Here is a 6,588-nt window from a genome sequence, read left to right on the forward strand (position 1 = left end):
CAACAAAGACAAGCTTCAAACTACTACAAAACTTACAAAAAAAGAGGAAAAATTGAATCTGCTTAATATTCTGGAAATATAGAACCATAACATAATTAACACTAAAAAAACCCCATAGACACACAAATTCAGTTCACTTACATCGTTTACAGTCCGGAGCTTCCCAAACTGTGGTTCGCGGACCCCTTGGGGTTTTTTCCCTCCTTGTTGCCAATTTTCAAATGTCGTGTAATCAATTTGATTCTCGGCGACAAATGAAATGGCCGCGGAGAGCATTAGTGAAGATATACTTCAGTTTAATTATTAAATCCGTTAGATTTCGAGGTCCGATTGACCAAATAACTTTTTTCAATTAATTAATTTTTATTAAATTCACTAATTTCGTGGTCCGCTTGACCAATTAATATATTATAATTAATTAATTTTTATTAAATTCACTAATTTCGTGGTCCGCTTGACCAATTAATATATTATAATTAATTAAGGTTTTTAGTTGACATAAAAAAGTCAATGGCACGAGCGGGATTCGAACCCACGATCTTCGGCTAAATTCGCCGCTGCTCTGCCACTTGAGCTATCGTGACCTTGATCCACTCGGACATCACCTCGGGCACTAACTTCCCATCTCAACCCCACCTTTTTTACCCTCTTAATTTTCCATCTTAACCCAATAACTTTCCCACCTTTTTCCTATTTTTCAAGGAGGGGTTGAGATGGGAAGTTAGTGTCCGAGTGGATCGAGGTCACGATAGCTCAAGTGGTAGAGCAGCGGCGTATCTAGCCGAAGATCGTGGGCCGAATCCCGCTCGTGCCATTGCCTTTTTTGTCTCAACTAAAAACCTTAATTAATTATAATTAATTTTTATGTAAGGTATTGGTTGAGATGAAAAAGTCAGTTTCACGAGCGAGATTCGAAGTCCGCTCTGGATTTTGTTCTTTTAAAGGGGTCCAATGGTAAAAAGTTGGGTAAGCCCTGGTTTACACCACCTAAAATGCTAACCAATTAAAAGGAATAAGGATCATTAAAAAATCGAGCCGAGGCACCGATAATCGCACACGATTTTAGAAAAGAAACATAATTTTACCGAATCACACAGGCACACTGAAGATGGAGAAATAGCGAAACGCATCTGTTAAACCAACCCAGCAACGATAGGTAGGTCAAATCGGTAACGACCAAATTTCAACAGCATAATAGGAAAGTCGCAATTCCGTGTGAGACAATAAAAGACATGTACTTTTTTTGTTATATAGTCAATTTTTATTGCTGCTGGTATTTGAATTCTATTGACGCCCTCCTCGTCTTCCCATCAATTTACGTATGCCGGAGAACAACTATCAAGAAATGTTCAATGTTTCTTCGAGGTTTTCCAGATGGTTGTATCATCCATACATATATACGGGATCTGAGTTGTGCAGTATGCTTAACTAAATAACGTAAACCGTAAACAAATGATCCTCTTGAGATCTGAAATTGCTTTGCTACAACTTTTAGAGATTTAATGTTTATTGAATTGTTTTATTTATTTATTTTTTATTTTTTATTTTAACGAGGGTTCGCAACAGCAAAGGTTATATCAACCCTCGGAGTGCCGGTGTTTAAAAAAAAAAAAAAAAGCCCATTTAAGTATGTCGGGTTCGAATGCAGGGCCGCTGGATTCGAACCCGGGACCTTTACTTTTCCAGTGATGAGCGCGTGTCAACGCCTAAACCGTTGCGGCCACCCACGCCCGGTTTATTGAAATTGTTTTTTTCCTTTAATAAAGCTGTTAACTTATTACAATTAATTTAACAACTTATTACTTTATTCCTCTCATTTTGCAGTTCCTAAATAATAAACTGTTCCTCAAATTTGTTCTGACGTTCTTAAATGATTTCTACATCAGTTTTATCCTTTAAGATTGTTTCTTCAGCAATGTTTCTGTTCCTCCTTACTGATTTGTTCTTAAAAACCATAGCCTCACATAACAATGTTCTTTACGTCCCTTGTTATATAATATTATTGTAGTGGTTCTTGTAACAAAACTTTCTGTCTGTACAACTTCAATGTTGATCAGTTTCGATTCGTGCCATATTCAATATGTAGTGACCAACTATAATTAGTAAATAAAATTATTTTCACCTGAACGAGTCTCAAAGAGCCATTGTGAATTAAAACAGCACAAGAGCAACCCCTCGGAATTTTCAATACAATCCGTGACACTTTCGAAGATAGTTCAACTTACTTGGAGGTGCAATGAATGACACCCTCTTACAGTCTCCAACGGGACCTTTTCAGAATCAAACCTGTTCTAAACAGACCAAAGCTGGAGTTCTCCAGAGAAGCGTCCTCGGCCCTCTACAATATCTAATATTTCTTGAGATATCTCTCAACGCCGAAATTCACGGATCATACAGCCACCTCTTCCAAAGACACGTTCTCGTTCGAAGATATGAATTTACAAAAGTATCTCAAATAATTAAGGTTTTTAATTGAGATAAAAAAGTCAATGGCACGAGCTGAATTCGACCCACGATCTTCGGCTAGATACGCCGTTGCTCTGCCACTTGAGCTATCGTGACCTCGGTCCACTCGGAAAACTTTTTGAATTTTCCCTCCTTTTTTCAAAATTCAAAAGGTGGGGTTGAGATGGGAAGTTAGTGTCCGAGTGGATCGAGGTCACGATAGCTCAACTGGTAGAGCAACGGCGTATCTAGCCGAAGATCGTGGGTTCGAATCCAGCTCGTGCCATTGACTTTTTTATCTCAATTAAAAACCTTAATTAATTGTAATACATTAATTGGTCAAGCGGACCACGAAATTAGTGAATTTATCTCAAATAAGTTGAGGACTGATGTATAAATGAACATCAAAGGTCAAAAATCGTAAGATTCACTCTTAGAGAAAAATAAAACAAAGTTATAACTTTCATGCAAGAAATTATTCAAATAAGCAGTACAATACTACCGTTCGTTACTTTGGAGCGATCAGTAAACTACCTGAAACGTGTACGATTCAGATTTCAATGCCATTCAAAGAAACAATAGGAAGAAGGACAATGCAAAGTAATTCCAGCCATACACGAAGGCCTAAGGTCAGATTAACTGTTGGGGTCGCGGACCGCAATATAATGGTTTTTTTTCATTTACTTCGCTTCACTTCACAATTAATTTAACAGTCGACAATAAAACGTTGTGAGAGTTACGCCTGTGGAATAGAGATGTTCTGCCTGCAATACACAAAACTACGATCTCATTGCTCTTCCGTAATCCTGCACTACTTAAGGGTTCTCACAACCGCACGGTTCAAGTGAGGATCGAGTACCTCTACAAGCATGATCTCATACTCCTCAGCCTGTAGATCGACTTGAATGGCCACTCAACCGTTACTCCTTGAATGAGCAAGAAGATAGTTTAAACAACAAAAAACGAAAAAAAAGGCAAAATGATAATGCCAATAGTGAACTAAACTTATTCGTAACCATATTGATTCTATTCATTATTTTTATCGCAAATTTAATTTAATGTTATTTATGCCTATCTAGAGAAAGTGGGTTGCGGTCTGGTGTAATGTAGGTTTAGAAAAACATTTTCTTTATCGTGCCTACGTTTCGATCTTTATTGAAATCATCTTCAGAGCCTATCTCCCTGGCACTCACAATAATAATACGTCTACACAGAAAACACACACTTTGAGTGGGTAAAAATACTTTGATTGAGTCTAAAATTTCTATCCTTGTATAAATCCTTTTTTTCACATTTTACGTGTATTTGTATAATTTAAACAATGTTTATAAATCCCAGGCCCTGAAGATGATCTCAATAAAGATCGAAACAATTAATTAAAGTTTTTAGTTGAGATAAATAAATCAATGGCACGAGCGGGATTCGAACCCACGATCTTCGGCTTGATACGCCGCTGCTCTACCACTTGAGCTATCGTGACCTCGATCCACTCGAACACCAACCTCCCATCTCAACCCCACCTTTTGAGTTTTCCCTCCTTTTTGCCATTGACTTTTTTATCTCAACTAAAAACCTTAATTAATTGTAATATATTAATTGGTCAAGCGGACCACGAAATTAGTGAATTTAAAGATCGAAACGTTGGCACGATAAAGAAAATGTTTTTCTAAGCCTACTTCAAACCAGACCACATCTCACGATCTCCGAGTAATAATTAATTAACGATCACTGAAGACCACACGTTATTTACACCTCTTAGGAATTATATTGGCTGATGTTTTTGGATTTTGGATTTATATGATCTCACATCAGTGCATGTACGTAACATAATACAAACATGTGTCGAGTTGAGTCTATTCGCTTGTCGTACTCCACCGGGAATTCCAGCTTTTGCTATTTACAGTAAAGTGTTGAGATACTCAATATTCCGCCATCGACCCTCTTACATCACACATTCACGCTAATAAATAAATTCACTCGCAACACAAACTCGGCATACACAACTATTATTACTATATTCACTAGAACAACCCCGTTTCCTCCAAGAAGCGGAACAGGGGACCCAGAGCACATGTTTTTATCCCTACCATTATATTTTATATTCCTCTTAAAATGTAATTTGTATATGTTGCCTTTTTTAAAATAAAAGTATTTCAATCAATCAATATACTATACAACTTTTAACGATTTCCATTGAATACTTGGAGGTCCTTTTGTGCCATCTGTAATTTGATGGTATTAAATTTTAAAAATAAGTTTGATTTAATCTTAATTAGACTTCATGCGTTTTGGATGAGATTGTTAAGTTTTTTCATCGTTGTTATACATACTTTTTGTTCACATAAATGTATTTCAAAGCATTTTCAAGTCTCATCCTCCTCAGTAACGTATAATAAAATTTAACAATTATTAACAGGAATATCGGGTTCCACTATCTGCCTTCACGGTGCAGGAGGCTGAAATCTTTTCTCTAATTGTAAAGAGAAATTAAAAATTCCCAATCGAAGAAGATGAAAACGGAACATTTTGAAAACGGACGCCTCCTGCACCGCAGGACGTGATCTGGTCACTTACTCACGAGTGCCACTGAGTTTTAACAAGTGAAATGGGAAGCAGAAATTTGAGGATAAACATAAGAATTAATTAAGTTTTTTGGTTGAGATGAAAAAAAGTTAATGGCACGAACGGGATTCGAACCCACGATCTTCGGCTAGATACACCGCTGTTCTACCACTTCTGCTATCGTGACCTTGATCCACTCGGACATCAACTTCCTATCTCAACCCCACCTTATAAGTTTTCCCTCCTTTTTTCCATTTTTCAAATGTCGTGTAATCGGATTGGATTCTCGACGACAAATGAATTGGCCTCGGAGAGCTTTAGTGAAGTGTACTTCATTTAATTCATTAAATTCACTAATTTCGTGGTTCGCTTGACCAATTAATACATTACAATTAATTAAGGTTTTTAGTTGAGATGAAAAAAAGTTAATGGCACGAGCGGGATTCGAACCCACGATATTCGGCTCGATACGCCACTGCTCTACCACTTGAGCTATCGTGACCTCGATCTACTCGGACATCAACATCCTATCTCAACCGAGTGAATTTGAGGATAAACATAAGGTTATGACCATTTTGCTATTGTTAATTTTATAACTTATGTTATCCAGCACAAGTACATATAGCTATGGAAAGCTGGTTGTAATGGAAGAATAACAAATGAGTTTAATAATTATATGCTTTTTTTTATTATTCGACCTCGAATCCAAAAAAACACGTTTAAAGCAAAATCCGCGTGAAAGATCAAAAAAGAAGAAAAACATCCAGACGGCCGCGGTGTCCTCAGCTGTTTGTCGGCCCGTAAACTTGCTACTTTTTATAGATGTACATGTTAGTATTATTATACAGGGTGTATCAAGTTCTATAGTCGACCCATAATTCGGAAACGATTAACTTCAGCAAAAAATGGTCTTATACAAACCCCAAGCTAATTTTGGCTAGGAATCACGTGGTGGTAACAGATTTAACATAACTTTCTCCTCTAGCTACAAAATGACACTAAATTTGTTATTTTAAAAACAATCCCAAACCTTTATTGTACAATTCGGTTATAGAGCTTATTTTATTCCACTTTTACTGAAAGGAAAATTTTTAAAGGATCGACCATTTCTGAGTTATGCCGTCGGAAGACGCTTGAGGGGGTATGTTTTTTGTAACAAGATGGCTCTTCCAGTTTATTTCGAAAACGATTACCTTTAGCGAAAAATGGTCTTATACAAACCCCAAGTTAAGTTTGGATAGAAATTTGAAATTTATTTTTATTTACAAAATATATACAGAATTTACAAATAAATTAAAAGACTGACTTCAGGCTTCCTGCCTATATACCTGATCTGAAGTAAAAAAAGAACTAATTTAAACTTATCTCAATATTAACACAGAGGGAAAAAAATAAAAATTTTAAAAAAACCTTTACGTTATATAGTCAATTTACAGCAAAATGTGCTTCACTCTTTTGTACTTATATTTTTTCCCTAACCATTTTGGATAGGAACCGTATGGTAGTAATCGATTTAATATAAATTTCTCTTCTAGCATTTCTAGAAGTTTCCTTCTAGTTCTTTTAGTTATGCCCGACGGA

Source organism: Cimex lectularius, unplaced genomic scaffold, assembly GCF_000648675.2.
Source record: "Cimex lectularius strain Harlan isolate CLEC.00 unplaced genomic scaffold, Clec_2.1 scaffold125, whole genome shotgun sequence".
NCBI lineage: Eukaryota > Metazoa > Arthropoda > Insecta > Hemiptera > Cimicidae > Cimex > Cimex lectularius.